A 20,929-nucleotide genomic window follows, 5' to 3' on the forward strand; every position below is an offset into this window, starting at 1 on the left:
TGTGTCTCTCTGCCTCCCCTCTCCCTCAAGGACGCAGGGGACTTCTAAGAGACGATGTCCAGGCCACCTCCTGTAACCACTAAGTGACAGATCTCAGCTTATGTGAGAGAAAAGCCCCAAAATGAGCTGCCCTGTGGCCACACTAAGTAGAGATGGAGACAAATCTGTGGTTTCTCTTGGCAAGCAGCAGGCACGGAGTGTTTGCCTGGGGTTCCTGCGCTCAACATCCCAGAGAAACTCAGTCCCAGCCACATTTTGCATCCATTTCATTCCAAACCCATAAAACTCAGCCCTGGCTAGAGCAAAATGGCGTTAGAGCTGGTTTCTGGGCTGCATCACATCCTCCCCATCCACAGCCTCAGCCTCGGAGGCTCCAGAGCTGGTCCAGAAATGCAAATCCTTGTGAAATCCGTCCAAAAGCAACAAGGCAGCATGTGCTCTGCAGCTGAAACCCACCATGTGCCCAGGCGGGAGTTTTCTTCCCAGCACTCCACTCCACAGGCCAGGAAGGTTTTTCTTCTCTGCGTCGCCTCTGGCTTGCAATTTTTGAGGGATGATTCACCTACCACACACTGAAGCTACCCAACAAACAGGAGCTGCAGCTCCTCAACGTGGGCCACGTCCCATCCAGACGTCTTTCCATGACCTACACACCCAAGGAGGCCAAGGATCTTGTTACTCCAAGCTCTCCTGGTGTTTGTGACTCCAAGGGATGTTGGGTTGGACTCTGTTTGCCCATGTCCCATCTCCCTGTGAGAGCCCAGGGCTGTCCTGGCATTCAGCTGCTGTTGGGCAGAACCAGTGCCCTCCCTCAGCTCCTGCCCAAATGAACTGGCAGAGGATCTTTAGCACTGGGGGGGAAAAAACAAATTCTGGTGATGAGCATCTCCCCCCCTTGACTGCGCTGTCACACGCCTCGCCAGCCCTGGCTGCGTTTTCATCCAGCAATTTTACGAAGAACAGAAAAGTTCCATTTTAATTGGTGAAAATTCCCTCCTCCCACCCGCGGAGCACCAATCTGTAATTGGCCTTTCATGTAAAACGATGTTTATTCCTGACGGAGTTTGTCTTGGCACAAACACGCCCTCTGAAATGTGCACACATTTGAAGACTCAAACCCTGCATTTAATTCTCTATCTGCTTGTTAATGCTCATTGTTCCCAAGCCCCTTTTCAAAACACACCCACAGGGAGAAGAAAGTATTTTTTATGTATATACATAAAAACCTCCTTCCAGCATCAGGACACCAGTGGCGAGCACGGCACCAGCCCAGGGTCCGGCTGCCCCTGGGTCCTGGTGCCCTCCCAAACACACAGTGCCAGGAGCAGACCTCCTGATTTTATCCATCTTCCTCTTTCTTTAACACAGATTTACCTCCTCAGCTGTGATGCCCCTCAATGTTCCCCCTGCAGCACAACTGAAGGATGGGAGCCCTGAAGAGGGAGGGTGGGAAAAGCATCGTGGAGAGCCCATCAAAAGCACCCAGATCCGTTTTGGAGAACCTGCCCTCACCAGTGGAAGCCAGAACCCAATCTCATGATTCCTGGCTCAATATGGAGTGATTTGGGAGTTACACTCTCCCAAATCTCTTAACACAGCAGCCCCCAGGATGTCCCAGCTGGAGCTGGGTGACCAAAGCAGATCAGATCCTTCCCCTCTGTCCAGCTCTGGGTGCAGATGGCAGTGAGAGCCCAACAGAGGATCCTGAGTGGCTGTCACTGCCTGCTCCAGGTTCTGCCATTTCCAACAGGGCAATAAACACAATATCCACCTTATCAAATCAAAGGGACAGCAAAGGTTTGGGATCAGGGACAGAGACAATATCAGGGTTATGATTAGGTTTTGGGTTGGGGTCTACATAAGGTTAGGGTCTGGATTGGGGTTAGAGTTTAGTTTTGTGTCAAGGGACATTGCTCTCCCCATCCTGATGCATCCTGGTGGGTTGGGGTTTCCTCCAGGCTCCTCACCCTGAGTTTTTGGGGAAAGAGTTCCCACTGCTGAAGCCAGGGAGGTTCCCAGGTGATGGCAATTATTAACTCTGGTGGGACACTGTGGGTCAGCTCTGACCCCAGACAGTGGCTGCTGCACGTCCAAAGCTCTCTCTTTTCTCTTTGGAAAAGCCATGACCTGGCCAAACTTCACTGGGCTTTGACTATGATTAACCTCCTGCAGTCAGCAGTGCAAGGTCACAAAGCCTGGGAACAGCTCAGCACTCACACCCCACCACGGCCATCCCCTGTCTCCAGCAGTGAGGTGTGACCCCTTCTGCTTCTCCAGGCCCAAAATGTGTCATCTCCTCTGAGCTCCCCTGCGACCACCTTATGTTACTGGCAGGTTTGTGCTGGTAACCAGTTCCTGTAGCCACACACAACTGGGAGGACTGAGCAGCTGAGGGACCAGGGTGGAGCCTCATCCCAATGCTTCATCTGCTCACAAACAGGGCAGGAGGGATGGAAGGGGAAAGGAAGGAGGAAAGGGGGAAGGCATCTGCCAGGACACGAGCACTAGCACCAGGACTGGGCCAGCAGTGCTGGGATGTGTCTCAGCCAAGGCAGCCAAAGTGTCCCAGGCTGTGATCCAGGTGAGTGCTGCTACTTTTGGGGACACACCTGAAAGTCCTGCAGGGCTGGAGTGTGACTCTGGGAGCAGTCCCTGCCCTGTCAGCTGCCCCATGGGAGTGGCTGCTATGGCTTTTCCAGCCAGAGCATCTCAGCCAGCCCTGTGATCCACCAGGACATGGAGCCATGGCTCCCACTGGAGCAGCCTGGCCAGCCCTGTGATCCCCTGGGATGTGGAGCTGTGGTTCCCAGCCAGCCCAGCTCGGAGCAGATGGTGAAGCAGCTCTGGCTCACAATCCAGGATGAGGGGCAAAGCCAGCAGAGCTCTTCACACCAAGGTCAGGGGTTCATGTCCCAGCCAGGCACAGAATCCATGTACTGATCCACCACTGCATCTCCATCTCCATGACATCACACCTGACACACAGGATCCCCAAAATCCCCAGTGCTGCTTCACCTGGGGCATCCCAAGCCCTTGATGCCTTGGGGAGAAGATGGGATGGCTCCTGGCCACCAGTGGGAGGCAGGTTGGGCTCCACTCCCAAACAAAGCTGGTGTCCCAAGGCTGCTCCATCCTTGTGAAATCACCGGGCACTTTCTGCCTCCCTTGCCCCGCTCCCACCAACCCCTCCTGGGCTGTGTTTGGGAACCTCCTCCCTCTGCGGTGAGACAGGGGTGAGCAAGGAGACTTTTTTCCAAGCTGGAAGAGACAGAAAAGTTTCCCTCTTTGCCAAATTTCTCCCAAGCCATCTTCTGTTTCCCATTAACAGCAAGGAGAAGAAGAAGAAACCCTACGGCCCAGCTCCACGCTCCTCCCACCACAACTCCCATGGGCACTTGTCAACATCCCAGTGACAAAAGGAGAATTAAAGCCATGAAACCTGGCTGGCCGTGCCCCAGGGACGGCTGCAAAACAACCCCCCTGCTCTGCTCTTACATCTCCCCCATGGAAACTTTTCAACTCCAGGCCCTGGCAGGAGCCAGGCTGATCCCAGCTGAATTCCTTCCACTTACCAGCAAATAAATAGCAGTTAAATGAAAGGAAAGAGAAAAACACCCTTTTTTTTCAAAGGGGAAAACAAAGAAGTCAGGGAAAATAAATGGAGGCGAAATGTTGTGCTGGTCACAGGCTCACGAAGATCTTTTTCCTTCCCAGCTGGGTACTTGACAGCCTTCCCTTTCAGCTAATTAAGGGATACTCAGAAAGAAAAATACTTCCAGCCCTTTGCCAGCCCTGAGCATTAAGGGCAGAGTCCCAGCAGGCTGGACACCAAACCCAGGAGAGCTGGCCACAGCTTCTCACCCGCCCAGGCACTGGTTTTAGACAAATAATTGCCACTGCAGGACATCTGTGGCCTTCTCCCAGACCTGGCAGATTTCTGCACAGCCTTTCCTCCAATCCTTCTGGTGGTGGACATGTCCAGTCTTGGAACCATAGAATTATGGAGTTGTTTAGGTTGGAAAAGCCCTCTGAAACCATTGAGTCCTACTACTAACCCAGCACTGCCCAGCCCACCACTGAACCATGTCCCCAAGTGCCTCATCAACAGGTCTTTTCTCACTTTACACAGAGTTTAATATATATATATATATATATATATATATATATATATATATATTAATATATATATATCTGTACCTTCCCCTAGACAAGGCTTTGCTTGAACTCCAAGTATTTCTCCTACCTTACACCTTCCCTACTGCAAAACTTCCAAGCATCCCTTTGCACCATGCCCCTCACTGGACAGAGAACATGGTTAATTACCACGTTAATTACCATGGTTAATCACCTTGAGTTTGCAACTTTTGAGGGAGCTGAAGGCAGTGATGCACCTTCTGTGCCCTATCAGGAACAGCCCCAGCCCAGGTTTCAGCACTGCACATTCTCCCTCCTCTCCTCCACATCTCCCAGTCAGCCCAGTCCTTTCCCATTGGGTGGCAGATGGGGATGGGGATGACATGAAATTGTGTCGGGGCAGGTTTAGGTCGGACATCAGGAAAGGTTCTTCCCTCAGAGGGTGCTGGCACTGCCCAAGGAATGGAATGCCCAAGGCTGCCAGAGCTCCAGGAGGGTTTGGACACCATTCCAGGGCACCAGGGATGCCCAGGGTGGGATTGTTGGGGTGTCTGTGCAGCACCAGGAGTGGGACCAGATCATCCTTGAGGATCCCTTCTAGCTTGGGATATTCCATTATTCTATTGCCTATGAGGTGGGCATGGGCATGGGCATGGTGTGGGAAGAGCCAAACCTCCCAAACACCATCAGCCAAGGCTGGGGCATCCCCAGGATCGGCAAGGCTGGAAGAAATCATCCCTGTGTTTTTCCCTGCTGGTTTTGCCCTGCAGCATCATCTCCAGAGCCACCCCCCAGAGCCCTCCAAGCTCCAGAGCAAAAATTCTGTGGCAACCTCAGCCTCAGCCCCACTGGAGCAAAAACCCTGAAATGGAGAGGGCTGGGATTCCTCCCCTGTGGCACCTGGGCAGAGCCACCCACCCCAATATTACCAAAATATTCCAGTTATGTTACTTGTTTGCTTCCACCCAACACAGCCCAAATTTCCCCAAAAACAAAGCCTGCCCAATACCCAACTGTAAAAGGGGCTAACAGCAAGCCTGTTAGCTAAAGGAGCAAGAAGAAGAAAAAGCTAATAAGGAGCTCTCTCCAAAGCTGTAGCTAAAGAGACCAAAAGAAACGAAAAAATGAAGAAAGATAAGAAAACTTTGCAGCTAGACAAAGTATTTTTAGAAAGGTAGTTGAAGTCACTGTAACTTTTCACTAATAGTGTTATGTTGACTTATTGTAACCAATAGAGTAAAAAAAAGCAAAAACAAATAAAAAGTGTATAAAAAGTGTATAAAAAGTCAGCCACGTTCAATAATAAAAAGTTGCCACCTGAAACTGCTTGTAAGCTCTGCTTTGTGTTGTAACCACCTCAACAGCAACACCCAGCAATGCAGGGGGCTGGAAATATGAAAGGGAAAATCGAGGTGGCTGCTCCAGGTCCTCTCTGAGGGGAGGCCCCTCCCCAGGCTGGGCCAGGTGGATTTTTGAGTTGTTTTGCCCTCAGGGTTCACTCACAGAGGAGGCAACACCTCCCTCCATGGCCTCTCCCACCCCAGCTCTGCCCCAGACTGTCCCAGGGCTCAGCCCCAACCCTCCCGTGGCACAGGGGACACCAGGTGATGCTGACGACACTGGAGAGCCTCCTCCACTGAGAGAATAGCTTTAACAACCGAAATAAATGAAGAAAAGCTGTTTTTAAGCAGGCTGAGCAGAGCCCTGGGGCAGGCACAGAGTCTGTGGGACAAAACAGCTCCGTGCTGGAACATCTGGGCCCTTCCCCTGATGGCCATCAGGAAATCATTTCTTGCCAGAATGCTGCCCCAGCACCTTTGGATCGTGCTCCTGGAGCCTAGGGAGCAGGAAAAAGATCACAACACATCACTGAACCAGACACCTAGAGGGCAAGAGAAGGGGAAAATATCCATGTGATTTTCATCTCTTGGAGCTTCCTTACATTAAAGACAACATTTGAAAACAACTGGATATCTCAGAAAAATAGATCAAGCTGTCATTAAGCAAATCTGACCACTAAAGGAAAGTGAAAACCAGGTGTATTTTATCTAATTACTATTTTTATTTTTTCTTTTTAGCTCAGCAAGAAGCAGGTCCCACCCCTTTGCCAACGGGCTGTCACTTTTGGCTGACCTGCTCTCATTTGAAAGTTTTTCAGACACCGGGTGGCTTTGGGGCAGGGCCAGCCCTGCCCTTGGGGCTGCAGGCAGGAGGGGCAGGGGCACAGCCAAGGCAAGGGGGGCACAGCAGGATGAGCCCCTGCTTCCCATCCCCATCCCAGGAACCCACCCCGAGCCCTGCAGCTCCCTGGGACAGGGATCTGTGATCCACAGACATAAATATCCCTCTGTGGATCCACGCACACACTCACATCTGCATATAAATTAAAAACCAGGCCCCCGAGGCTGGAGCCCACATGACAGCCACAGGCTGGGCTCCCTTGGAGCCACACAATGTTTAACAGAGAGAGGGGAACTGGGGACAGCCCCAAGCACTCCAGGTGCCCCGGTGGCAAAGGGCTCTGGAGGCAGGTGAAACATTAATGTGCTTTCCTGAGGAAAAGCCTTCGCTTTTTGCTGCATCAAGGGCTTTGAAATGGGAATAAACAACAGGGCAGGTTAATGAAGGCTTCTGTCAGTTACTGGGGGAGGTTTGATCCTGCCAGTCAGGGTTAAAAGCCTTGAATCCCATCTCTGTGGGCAGGGATCTTCCTCTTCCTCTCCATGGAAATATGGATTTTTGGGGTGGGGGTGGGAATCAAAACCTACAAATTACCCCTGTCCCTACAAAACTCCTCCTGTCCTACAGGTGCCAAGGGTGGGATTGCTGGAGGGAGCACACCCCACAGCCCCCAGTCCTGTTCTCAGCTGCCTGAGCTCCCCCTGCACCCAACTGTGCTCAGGGAACAGCAGGACTGAGAGGGTTCAGCAGTGTGGAGCTGAGCCTGCCAGGATTTTGGGGTATGGAGGGGTGTGAGGGGCCATTCCAGCCTGGAATGCAAAGCCCCAAGCGTGGGTGGGTCCAAGCTGTGTACAGGGATCCGTGGGGATGTGCTGGAGGACACCAGCCCACCCAGCTCTGTGACAGCACCAGGGACAGGGATGCTGCTCCTGAGGCACCATCAGGTTCCTCAGCCTCTGTAGTGGCCCTGGCACACAGAAATCCCTGCCCAGGGGAGCTGGCACACACCTGTGGGGTGGCATTATGGACAGGGCTGCTGGGTGCCAACAATGAGGGGAACAGCAGTGACACCATGGCAGATCCTCACAACAGGGCTGAGCAGAGGCAGCCACACATCTGCACTGCCCCTGTGCCCCAAAACCCCAAATCCCAGCTGCTCCAGCTAAAGTTGTGGCAGAATGTCAAGAATTTTCCACTGGCCAAGGACTGGAACAGCAACCATGGGCAACGTGGAGCTGAAAGTGTCCCCTGAAACCCCCCTGGTGCAGCAGTGATGCACCTGGAGAGCAGCAGGCTCGTGGTGCAGGGCCCTGGGTGCATCCACCCTGGTTCTGGAGTGTCCCTGAAGCTTCAGCGTGCCCAGGAGCCAGGAGAGACCCAGAGCAGGGAGGGAAGGGGGTGACGGAGCTGAGCCCTGTCAGCCCCAGGCCTGTCGGGATCACAGGAGCCTGCAGGGCCAGGGAGAGGCTGGTTTGTGTCTCTGCTGATGAGACTGATACCAGCTGCTCCTCGTTGAACCAGTCTGACCATCAGGCCCAGCCAAAACTGATTCATTCATAAAAAAATGGCAAAGGAGATCGACTCCTCACCCTGACTAACGGGGAACCCAGCCAGGAACCTGCTGCTTTCACAGCAGCCCCATATCCTGCTTCCCTGCCTGCTTCCCCATCACCCTGCCCATCTCCAGCACTCAGGAGGGTGATAAAGCAGAGTTATCTGCTCAGAAAGTGTCAGCACGTGGCAGGGGCTGCAGCCAGCCTGGCATTTTGCAATAGCTGAGTCCTGACTGGGAAGCAGAGGAAACATGAAAGCCCTCAGAGACATCGCTCTCCACTCTGCTCTGCCTTGCATCATCTCCCCAGCAGCTTTTAGGGTTGTTTTTTATCTCTGTCCTCCTTCTTCATCCGGCAGTAAAAATCTAAACAACTGCCTTTGTGGAGTAGGAAAACTCAGCCTGCTGTAAAAATTGTTTTTTGTGGGGTTTTGTTCTGCGTCATTTTTGTTTATGAGGTCAGTGGAACACAGACTGTGCTGGGGGGGAGGCTGCAGATGGTGGGGCTGGGAACCCTGGGCTTGGGAGGATGCTGTCCCAAGGGAAGCACAGGAGCTCTGCAAGCCAGGCTGGGGCTAATCTTATCTGCAGATGGGGATTAGGATGGGGCAGCAGGAGTTAACAGCCAGGCACAGGGGTCACAGCAGGACCTGAAGTGCCTCCTCTCGGGGCTCTTTGGTTCATGCTTTGCTTGATGAACTGAAGCAGGGCAGAGTTTAACAGCTTTAAAAAAACTTGCCATGATTTCTTATCTTTGGGCAACACATTGGATTTTATATGAATCTACCTTAATAAAGGTCTTCTCCTAAAATGCAGATCCCAAGGGAGTTTCAGCTGTCCCAGTTAAAAGCCTCTGACACCATCCCTTGCCCCGAGATCACCTGAGTTTTTACCACCTGACCCTACAGACATCAGGACAAGGCAAAACTTCAGTTCTTGGTGAGAAACCCACCCCGGGTCATGAAAAACCCCAATTTCAAGGCAGAAAAGCACCAGCCAGGCCAGTTTGGGTGGGGAAATGCCCCAAATCCTGCCCTGGGAGGGCTCAGCCTGCTCGATGGCTCTACAGGGAGGGTGGAAAATGGGACCACGTGAGTCAGAGACAAGCAGAGTTCTGGGTATGGCAGCCAACGTCTCTCACCTCTCCCACACCACCCCAGCAGGCTGAGGAAGAGTTGCCAAATATAAAATTTTCATTTTCCCATCTGGGTTCCAGGGCGGTGATGGAGCATTTTGCATGTGACACTGACAGTGGAAAAGCCTGGTGCAAAGGGATTTATTAGGATTCACTAGGATTCATTCCCAGCTGTCCCTCCCAAGGGCATCCAGACCCCCAGAATCAGCCCCATGCCCTGAGTGTGCACCCCACACCTGCTGAGCAGGACAGGAAAAACCTGCAAGGGGTGGAAATCTCATTGCCAAGGTGCAAGGGAAAAGCTGTCCTCAAAGCTGCTGACAACATCCCTGTCAGTCCTCACCCCTTCCCCTCCCAGGCTGGGTTCTCACCCACTCTGGAGAAGCTGCCCTGCCATCAGGACAGTCAGCACAGCTTTTATTTAATGCTGAATTTTCCCCTGGCTGGGGGAATGGTGGGGAACAGGCAAGAGGAGCCTCACAAACACCTCAAACAAGACCTCAGCAGTACTGAGGCTCCAATGAGTTTATATTGAAAAAAACAAATATAAAACCCAACACCACCGATATTCCCTCCTTGGCAACGGCCTGTCCTGATACCACTCCTATTATTACACTCTGCAATTAAGTGATAAAGCTGTAATTGCCTTATCTGATGCTGCTGGGCACAGCAGCAGAGCAGGAGCTGGACTTGAATTCATCACCCTGGGTCTTTTAAAGCCACCCTGTCTGAAAGGATTCTCCTGGACAGATGGACAGACAGGACATCCAGCAGCATCAGCCCTGTGCCTGTGCCCTGCCCCACTGGCATCCTCAGCCCTGGCCAGGATGGGAGCACAGCTCTGAGCCTCTCTGGCTGTGGGGAGGCAGAAGCAGAGGGTGGAGGGACCAAACCACGTCCCCAGGGACTCGCCCAGCCTTTCCCATCCCTGCTGTAGCATCCTGGGGAGCAGCAGGAGGCCAGGAGCTGGGAGAGCCTGACAGGGACAGGGCACTGTGAGACCATCCCTCAGTGTGGGGCCCAGCTGCACCTCTGGGACTGGGACATTTAGAGTGAGTGACCCCAGGTTTCCAGCCTTGGCATGAGGGGCAAAGCCACACCCAGCTGCTCTCAGGCTGTAAAAAGCCCAAGTTGCCGTTTCCATTCACATGTTCATCACCTCTACAGGAGCTCGGATGGGCTCATTTTGTTTTATTTAACAGGAAGAGTAGGCCTAGGCTGAGGTCTGATAAGGAAAATGGAAAGGGGCAGTGGGGTTCAGATTGAGATCATTAGGAGTAAGGCTGGTATTGGGGTTGTGATGAGTAAGATTGGAGAGGATGTTGATGGTCGAATAATGTTGAGGCTCTTTGATAAATAGTTTTACACCATCTGCTAGAGGTTGCAGGAGCCCCAACATCACCAGCCCTGATCTCAGCTGTTTTAAAGTCTGTCCTCCCCTAAAACCTGCTCCTTGCCATTCTTCCAAGCTTTTCACTTCTTGCCCTCAACACCACCCCTGACCCTGGGAGCTGCCACCAGAACCTTGGGAAAGAAAACTCCAGAATCCTCCCTGTGTGAGCACTTCCCACACGCGCCCCATCCCCTGGCCAGCGAGGGGCAAAGCTCCGTGCCCTCAGCCCAGGGCAGGGCAGGGACCAGGGGCACCGTGCCCGTGCCCCCCTGGCAGGGTGGGCAGGCAGCAACCACAAGAAAGGCCGAGGCGATTTGCATCGTTAGCATTCCTTCCCTTTTAATAACCCAAGGTGTTACCAGCAACACTGTTACTGATTTTTATCTCCCCAGCGCCTTTAAGAGCTCCAATTTGTTTTTCTTGGAGATCTCATTTTGTTTTATTAAAGCTGACACCGAAGAGGGAAAAGGAGATGTTCTGGGCCCAGAATGAAAATATCCCGTTTAGAAACCCTGGATTATTTTCTTGGAAACGTTTCTCCGTTGACTTTAATTAAGCTCTCCCCGGGCTGGCGAGCTTGGCGTGCTTGGCTCTCAGGCAGGTTTAATCCTAGACAAGCTCCCCACACCCCCAGCTGTCCCCACTCCCACAAATCTTAAGAAACAAGCTGGGTTTTGCTCAAACACACGGATTAATAGCTGGCCCACCATCAAGAACATCCTGACGTTGCCTTTTCGTAACTGGTCATGGCACAAGCACACGGCTGCAGCCGCTCTGCTCTTGCCAGCACGCGCAAAAAGCAGCTTTGCTCCCTGATTTTTTTGTTCTCTCTTATTTTATTATGCTTTTATTGCCATTGCAAGGCTGAGGGGATGTATTTATTGTACCTGACCATGCCCCAGAGCTATCAGGGCAGGCAGGGCAGCCACAGCCTGGCTCTGGTGACCACTGCTGAGCCTTGTGCTGGGTGCTGCTGTAAAATCAATAATTACCACCCCCCCCTCCACCTTCCTTGGTAGAAGGAAGCTCTTTAGGATGATTGCAAACACTCCAAAAGTTGGGAAATCCCAGGAGGGAGCTTGTCTGGGCATCATCTGGTGCATACCCATTATGTAATTACCGTCAATCTTTAATCACAGATGATACTTTTCCATCGGACTCGAATCAGACGGAGCACAGGAGGCACAATCCTGGCTGAAGGAGCTGCCATCAGATGTGATTCCCACCTCACTGGGCTCCAGGTTTATTCCCACCTCACTGAGCTCTCCCTGCTTTGCACAGGTTTTGCCCAAAAACCCCCTCTGGCTCCCTGGCGCACACCCACATCCCCCCAAGGGGGAAGGATTTTACCTCCCTTTTACACACAGGATCTCCAGGCAGACAAATTGAGGCCACGATCTTGAATCAACAGCTTTGTTTTGGTGCCTGGTGTGAGATGACCAAGCAAAGGGCCTTGGGGATGGCACTGGGCAGGGTGGCCGGGGGTCCCCAGCTCAGGTGGTGCCCAGGAGGGGGTGCTGGGTGGGTGCTCAGAGCAGGTTCTGGCTGCAGGCTCTGTGGTAGGCTTGTTTCTCCTCCTTGAGCAGGGCCCCGGTGTTTGCCCGGGGCAAAGCCCAACAAGTCAGCCCATGCAGGGAGAGCCTGGGCCCTGCAGAGCTGGGGCTGCCAGCCCCGAGAGGCAGCTGCTCTGCAGGGAATGCTCGAACTGCTTGGGCTGAAGGCCCTGCAAGGATCCAGGTGCCACCCCAGTGCCACGGGCAGGGACACCTTCACTGGACCAGCTCCCTCAAAGCCCTGTCCAACCCAGCTCACCAAAGCAAGTAAAACCCATCAGGAGCTGCCAAATCAGAGCCAAAAAACCCCGAGAAGAGTTCCAAAGTCTCTTTTCCCAGCCCAGTGCTTGAAGAAGGAGTCAGGGCTCTTCATTTCTCACTCTCAAGGTTGTTTATTGTATCTTATCTGTAAAAAATTTTCACCTGCCCTGCCAAGGTCAGCTCAGCAAGACAGTCCAAGGCACTCTGCCTGCCCCCAGGGCAGTGTTATGTCTTTATACTAAAAATTACATGTACAATATTTACAATTACTTCCCAATACCTATCACCTATGTTAGACAGTGAGCTTCTGCTCTAGACCAATCCAAAAGTGCCAACATCACAGCAGAAGATGGAGGCCAAGAAGAAGAAGGAGAAAGGCTGGATGCACCCAGATCCCTCCATCTTGCCCCCTGAACCCCCATACCAAAAACCCCAAAATCTACTTTTCCACCCCATGATAACTTCACTGTTATTCTACCTAAACTGTTGTGGCTTGCTGACCTTCATCTAAGGTTGGTAATTTGCTCCACGGGTCATAATCAAACCCACAGGTGTTCTGGGCTCTGTGCCAGGGTCTCTGAGCCCCCTGGCAGGGTCCTGGCCATCCTGGACAGCAGAGGGATGTTCTGGGTCCTGACAACCGGGCAGCTCTTCCCGAGGTTTTTCCCCGTGTTTCACCCCACTCCAGCTCTCAAAGGATGTGCTGGGGACACGGGGCAAGCTCGAGCACCAGGTAATTTCTCAGGGATCTACACCTAAAAGGGTCAAGGCGGGGGAAAACACAGTAAATGTGTGGGTGGAATGCAGGGCAGTGCCACCCTGCCCCAGGCTGTACCCAGGGATGTCAGAACTCGGCACATCCCTCTGGGTGGCCAGAGGGGCTCAGAGACCCTGGCACACAGCCCAGAACACCTGTGGGTTTGATTATAACTCGTGGAGCAAATTGGCAGCTTTGTATGAAGACCTGAAAGCCACAGAAGTTTAAGTAGTGTAATAATAAAATTATCGCTAGGTGAAAAAGTAGATTTTGAGATTTTTAGAATAGGGGTTTTGGGGACAAGATTGAGTGACTTGGGCATGTCCAGCCTTTCTCCTTCTTCTCTACCTCCATCTTCTGCTGTGATCTTGGCACTTTAGGATTGGTTCAGAGTAGAAGCTCACTGTCTAACATAGGTGATAGGTATTGGAAAGTAACTGTAAACATTGTATACATAGTTTGTAGTATAAAGATGTAACACCGCCCCCGGGGGCAGGCAGAGTGTTGCTGTCTGTCCTGCTGAGCCAACCTCAGCTGGACAAGAGCAAAATTTTTATAGATAAGATACAATAAACAACTCTGAGACCGAAAACTGAAGAACTCAGACTCATTCTTTGAACACACGAGCTGAAACAGACAGGGAGCAGAGGCTGCTGGAGCTCCCTGTGCTTAGGGAGGCTGGAATGGAGAATGGACCACAGCCCCTGAGTGACCAGATCCTGAGGCCAAGGCAGGGCTGATGTCACCTTTATTCCTGAATCCCCAGCTCTTTTGCTGGGGGATTTCTCTGTGCTGGTTTCACATCCTCAGGACATGTGAGCACAGGTGGAAAAGGCCAGTTTTACTCCAGCATTGTAATGAAGGCTTGGTAAGAAAGAACAAGGCTGGTTTTTTTTACAAAATAAAGCATTTCAACGCTAACAGTGCGGCCTGAAGAAGAGACTTTTCCCGTGTCTCGGGGCTGCAATGAGCTGCAGGGAGAGGGAGCCGGGGCAGCGGCCACAGGGCAGGCAGGGCAGGGTGTGCAGGGCAGGGTGTGCGGGCAGGGTGTGCGGGCAGGGCACGGCAGGGTGTGCGGGCAGGGCACGGCAGGGTGTGCGGGGCAGGGTGTGCGGGCAGGGCAGGGTGTGCAGGGCAGGGTGTGCGGGCACGGCAGGGTGTGCGGGCAGGGCACGGCAGGGTGTGCGGGGCAGGGTGTGCGGGCAGGGCAGGGTGTGCAGGGCAGGGTGTGCGGGCACGGCAGGGTGTGCAGGGCAGGCTGTGCGGGGCAGGGTGTGCAGGGCAGGGTGTGCAGGGCAGGGTGTGCGGGCAGGGCACGCGGGCAGGGCACGGCAGGGTGTGCGGGCAGGGCAGGCTGTGCGGGCAGGGCAGGGTGTGCAGGGCAGGGTGTGCAGGGCAGGGTGTGCGGGCAGGGCAGGCTGTGCGGGCAGGGCAGGGTGTGCAGGGCAGGGTGTGCAGGGCAGGGTGTGCGGGCAGGGCAGGCTGTGCGGGCAGGGCACGCGGGCAGGGCACGGCAGGGTGTGCGGGCAGGGCACGGCAGGGTGTGCAGGGCAGGCTGTGCGCGGCAGGGTGTGCAGGGCAGGGTGTGCGGGCAGGGTGTGCAGGGCAGGCTGTGCGGGCAGGGCAGGCTGTGCGGGCAGGGTGTGCACGGCAGGGTGTGCACGGCAGGGTGTGCGGGGCAGGGTGTGCAGGGCAGGCTGTGCGGGCAGGGTGTGCGGGCAGGGCACGGCAGGGTGTGCAGGGCAGGGTGTGCGGGCAGCGCCGCGGCCCCGAGCTGGCAGGACCTGTTGTGCGAGGTGCCGGGAGAGGCTGGGATGGCTCGGCCTGCGAGCGTGTTGCAGCAATTCCCAGCGCACGTCATGTGGGTTTTGCAACCGCCCCAACTGTCTCGGGCTGGATGCGCCCCAAGGCAGAAGCGAGCGCTCCGGGCACGGCACCGCCCGGCGGGACAGACGGACACGGCTCCCGGGCACGGCCGGCCTGGCACACGCCTCCCCACCAGCCCTTTGTCCGCAGGGCTGCACGCCAAAGGGCAGCATCTCCTTCCCTGGCAATAGAGGATAATCTATCCTTCGAGGAAGAGGAAGGGAAACCCAACAAATCCCTGCACAGCACATTGGCACACGTGCTGCACTGGTGTCCAGTCCTCCTGCTGCCCGTTGCCATGGTGATGCCATGGGATGCACAGGCTCGAGGTTGTGGAGATCCGGGGAAAAGTGATTCCTCAGGGAAAGCACCGGCTGCAAGGTGTGGGTGTGTGGCCTCTGTCTCAGCTGGGAAATTCTGGCACCTCCTCCATGCTCTGACCCGCTCATAAGAAGCCCCTGAAGGGTGATCATTCCAAAAAAGTGAGTGGGAGAGAACGAGGTGTTTGGGGACGTGCCAGAAAATTCCCTACGGCACCCAGCCAGCAGCCAGCAGTGGGCAGAACACCAGTAGGGTTGGACTCAGTGGTCTTAGCAGCCTTTTCGAAACTATTCCCTGATTGTAGAGCCTCATTTGATTCCAGAGAGGGGGCACAGCTTTGGAAGTGCCCGTGGCATCAACTCAAACACTGCTGATGTCCCCAACAGCCACGTGTCGCCTCATCTGGCCATGGCATGTGCCACAGTGGCTGAGGTCCCCAGGAGTGAGTGGGATAAAGCAGCAAGAGGCTGCTCTGGGCTCGTATCCAGGTGGTGCCAAATCCTGCCAGGCACAGCAGCAGTGCCACTGTCCCACTGGGGTCACCTCCCTGTCAGCACAGAGGAGCAGGGCTGGATTGCTGCCCCCCAGGGAATTTCCCCTGTGCACACCATGGGGTACAAAAATCAGCCCTGGGAGGTGAAACCCAGGTGATTCCTCCTTCCCCAAACCCAGGTGATTGCTCCTTCCCCAAACCCAGGTGATTCCTCCTTCCCCAAACAGGGAATTCAGCTCCACATCCACTGATCCTCGTGGTCCCCATCACACCACCAGATCTTTTGGAAGACTGATACTGGTGGGATGGGGTGATTGACAGTGCTGCCTCATCCCTAGGACAGACGTGTCTGGAGACTCTGGATAAGCAGGGAGAGAGCCAGAGGGGCTGTCACCAGGACAATGCCCACCTGAGCCATGCCCAGCCAGGCCCTGGGCACTGCCAGAGAGGTCAGCAGCACCTCCCAGCTCTGGAGTTTGGTTAGGTCTGGTTTAAGATGGATGAGAATCATCCTGGCTGATGGGCAGCTTCCAGCTGCTGAGGGGTTATAAGGAAATTAAAGGGTGACTTGTCAAACTTGTGGATTTCTCCCCAAAACAGGAAATTAAGTGGTTCCTTTGCCTCGCTCTGCATCACACCCCATTGTCACTCGGTACCACCACATCCATCCCAGCCCTGTGAACTGCCCTGTGAACCTCTTCACCCTCCAATCCCTCCTCCTCCTCCTCATCCTCCTCCTGCTCCCAGCCCTGCCTCAGTGATGGGTTTGCAACTCAGCACCTTCAAAATTTAACCTATGGTCCAAACCCCACAAAGTGGAGGTGGTTTTGCTTATTTAGTTGCAACTAAAAGGACCAAAAAACTCCAAGCCAACTGCACAGCTCCATGTCCCACTTCTCCATGGGCCACAGCCAGGTCACAGCAGCTGCCACCACCCGAGGACAATGGCCACCAGGAAACACAGCCTCACATCTTCTTGGCTGGCTGGTGGAGGACACTTAAAAGTAAATTAAAAACCACTAAAATGGCAAATGTGCTGGCTGAGAGGGCCCCTGCAGTCTTGAAAAACAAGAACCTCCCTTAGAAACAGCACTCCGGCCTCCTAATAACCTTAATCGCTCCCGACAGCCCCAAGAACCAGGTTTAACAACATGACTGGGCTTTGTTTGCTTTTCAGGCTGCTTTATCTCACACAGCACCTTGCAATCAGCTCAGGCAAAACCCCAGTTCCTCCGAAACTCCCCCCTGCTTCCCTGCAGTCACAAACTCCAGCTCCCAAAACAGAGGCTGGGGCACAGCCTGGTGCTGGCATCCCACCATGGGAAACCCCCAGCAAATCTGTGCTGCCCTTTGTACTCCCCACCTTGCAGGGCAAGGTAATAAAAATGTCTTTTTTATCTCTTTTACTGGATTTACATCCCCATCTGGGCTACATAAATATTGCTCATGTCAGTGCATCCCTCCGTGGGGTGAGAGGAGGGTTGGGAGCCCGGATGGACACGGGAAAGGCCCCAGGAATGCTGAGCTCCACAGCACCCTTGGCCAACAAAGCTGAGAAATGGGGCCAGAACAGCACCCTGGTAATTGGTAACAGCTCCAAATCCTGCAGGTTTGGGTAAGAAGGTGACAACCACAGTGTCACCTTCAGGAGATGGGAGCCTCCAAAAGGCCAAATGGACAATGACCGCATCATCCCGATTTAGATGGGATCATTGCCAAGGATTACCTCTTGCAATCAAAGCAATGTGGCCAACAGCTTGAGGGAGGAGATTCTGCCCCTTCTCTAAAGGGGCTTCAAGGGAGCTGGACAGAGACAGGACACAGGGAATGGCTCCCATTGCCAGAGGGCAGGGATGGATGGGATATTGGGCATGAGGAATTGTTCCCTGGCAGGGTGGGCAGGCCCTGGCACAGGGTGCCCAGAGCAGCTGTGGCTGCCCCTGGATCCCTGGCAGTGCCCAAGGCCAGGCTGGACACTGGGGCTTGGAGCAGCCTGGGACAGTGGAAGGTGTCCCTGCCCATGGAAAGAGGTTGGAATGTTGTGATTTTTAAGGTCCCTTCCAACCCAAAGCACTCTGCAATTTACAGAATTGGGATTTCTGTTCCCAGCACCTAAAGCTCCAGCCACACTCACCCACCCACAGAATCTTCTTCAGCCCAGAGAGGAGTGCAGGGCTTCTCCTCCCCCTCTTTCATACGACTGTTAGCACTGCAATGCTTTATTTTCAAAAAAACACCTCCCCTTGTTCTTTCTTACCAAACCTTCATGGAGTAAAACCGGCCTTTTCCACCTGTGCTCACCTGTCCTAAGGATGAGAAACCAGCACAGAGAAATCCCCCAGCAAAAGAGCTGGGGATTCAGGAATAAAGGTGACATCAGCCCTGCCTTGGCCTCAGGATCTGGTCACTCAGGGGCTGTGGTCCATTCTCCATTCCAGCTTCCCTAAGCACAGGGAGCTCCAGCAGCCCCTGCTCCCTGTCTGGAACTGGGATAAAGGGGGGAAGCTGTTCCCCAAGTTCTTGCACACAGATCAGAGGATGCTGATGGACACAGAGATTCACTCAGAGGAGCTGCAGCCAAACCCAACCAGCTCCTCAGGCCATCTCTCCAAAAGCTTTCAGTTCCATTTCCAGGCCCCAAAACATTAAATATTAAGCAAAGAGAGTTAATCTATACCTGGGATATTGACACAAAGCAGAGGAGGGGAGAAGAAAAAGATAAATATACCTTTTAAAAAAAAAAAAACAAAATCTGTGTGCCTCTGCAGGCTGATCCACTGGGGCTTTCCAGACCTCGGGTATGGCACAAGGATGTGCTTGGAGGAACAAGAAGCACCAAGGATGTGTTTGGAGGAATGAGAAGCACCAAGAATGTGTTTGGAGGATTAAGAAGCACCAAGGATGTGCTTGGAGGAACAAGAAGCACCAAGAAATGTCACCCTCCTGGCTCTGCCCAGATAGCTGGAGCTCCCTCTAGGACCCTCAGGTGGCTCCTTGGCTGGGGCAAGCCCTGCTCAGGGACAAGGTCACTTTGTGGTCCCCTTTCCAAGGCTGTGGCACATCCCAGCAGAGGCAGAGCAGATACTGAGAAGGTTCACACCCAGCCAATGCTCACCAGGACTGTGCTGCCACTCTGGAGCTGAGGAAGATGAGGGTGCTGGGCTGTCTCATCTGGCCCTTGGCTCAGTGTCAGCCCCCACTTTGGGACCAGCACTGGGACAGCCACAGATCCGTGGATCCAAAGCACCAGAACGAGCCCTGCACAACCGGAGGCAAACGTCACCGCTCACTCGTCTTCCACAAACACCCTCAAGCATCACTCAACACCTCTCCAGCAAAGCTGCATTTTTTTTCCCCTGGCCGAGTGCTCACATGTATATTATTTATTTTATTCCGGTCCCAGCATTCCTCTGCTCCCCCCTCAAGAAAACAAAGGCAGAGCACAGAGCTCTCGCCTCGCCGAGGCCCCTCTGGCGTCCCGCGGGCAGGGGCACGCGGTGGGCGCAGCACCGCCCGCCCCAGCCCGCCGTGCTTGTTGACATAGGCAGCACAGTATATTTCTTTAAAGACAGCAGCCTATGCATTCGATGCATTGCTGCCACGGGGTTTGTTTTCAAAGCCTGACCCCAGACCTGAACTCCACGGATCCTGCGTTTCTCAAGATCAAACGCGAGAAAACGTGACCAATGCAAACAAGAAATAAACCTTGATAATTATAGCCGGGGCGGCTATTGTTTAGTGCCGACTAGCACCCGTTCAGCATAAACAGAACCCTATTTTTAAAGGGATGCCTGACCAGCTGACAGCATTTTTCCCCATTTTGCCTCCAAACCCCCTGTTTGATAGAAACCCACCTCCCTGAGAGCTGGAGGAGGTTTGAGAGCGCAGACAAAAGGCTGAGCCGTGCCCACAGCCATACTGGATGTGCTGCTGGAGAGGAGAGCGGCTCCTCATCCTCCCAACCTGCTCCCTGTTGGATGGGGATGAGGGGCGCCCTGGGGTCCGGCTGCTGCCTGCAGCTGGCGGGCCCAGAGCAACGCTGCAGGACAAACAGACAGCACCGGTCTTTTCAGGAAGGCCACATCACTTAGCGCTTGGAAAGGAGCTATGATATTTTCCTGATTATGTTTGCACGCAAACGAGCGCCGCGGGGAAATTATGCAATGCAGAGCGGGGAGGGCTGGGAGCGAGGGAGGAAGGGCTGGAGGGGGCTCTGGGCTGCACCCCGCTGCCCTCAGCCCCAGCCCCAGCAGCTGCAGCCCCGGAGGTGCCGCACATGGATCCACCACGGCACCACCACGACCTCAGTCATTAATGGCCTCTTCATTAAGCGCCCAGACCAAATGCAGATATTCGTCAGCCAGGCAATTTAATTACCCAGCCTGGGTTCACCTCGCACACCCACACGCTTTTCTGTTTCGAGGCCTCTGTGCGGTCATAGCCTTAAATAAATAGATGGCAGGAGCAAGAGGCAGATGCTGACTCCTACAACCTATGTCTTGGGCACAGAGCCTTTAAACCACCAGAACTTGCAGTATTTAATTTCTTTTGTTACCGCTTCTACCTCTAGAGCCCTGCCTTAGGCTTTCTAGATACAATCACAGGCAGCAGGAAACACAGAGCTACACTATGAGCTTCCTGGGCATCACATGCACACACACACAACACACACACACTCCCAGCCCATCAATCACCCTAATTACAGCTGGCCACACGTCCGCAGCTCGCTGTGGCACTCCGTTAGCGCCCGTAATTACACGGTCCCATCGTTTCCCTGGTAAGAGTACCAGGGAGTTAATTTGGGACTCTACACGTGGTGGATCCCGTAATGAATTTCATCCTGGCGCGCTCCCCGCCGCGCTCGCCGGCCGTGCGCCAGCCCAGGGAGGGAGCGTGGGCAGCGCTGGTCCCCAAACGGGCTCTGAGGTGCTCACACAGCCCTGGCACCCAGCGCTCCCCAGCACGCTCCTGCTCCTGTCCCACCCAGGGCCAGGGCAGCACCACAGGCAGGTCCCCTCAGCATCCAGTGCCCGTCTCCACCTGGCAGATAAGCAAGGAGGGCCACACGTGTCCATCACAAGGATGGATGTGATCATCCAAGGGGACAGCAGGACCTGGACAAGGCTGGGCCTCCCTACACGGGTGTCCAGCTGGGACCACCACGCCGGCAGCCTGGTGTCCCTCTGCCAAGCCTACTTCAACAGCAGGGTCTTGGCAGCAAGGAACATCCCTTTTTCCCGTATTAACCCTACCCAATCTGCACCGTGGCCGGGCCTGTCGGTC

General features: G+C 54.2%; 1 protein-coding gene across 1 annotated transcript in view; it reads right to left on the reverse strand.

Annotated features, from left to right (window-relative positions):
- SLC16A2 (solute carrier family 16 member 2) overlaps positions 1–20,929 on the reverse strand; it is a 39,303-nt gene that overhangs the window by 17,422 nt on the left and 952 nt on the right. The gene's annotated exons all lie outside the window — the stretch shown is intronic.

Source organism: Ammospiza nelsoni, chromosome 15 (assembly GCF_027579445.1).
Source record: "Ammospiza nelsoni isolate bAmmNel1 chromosome 15, bAmmNel1.pri, whole genome shotgun sequence".
NCBI lineage: Eukaryota > Metazoa > Chordata > Aves > Passeriformes > Passerellidae > Ammospiza > Ammospiza nelsoni.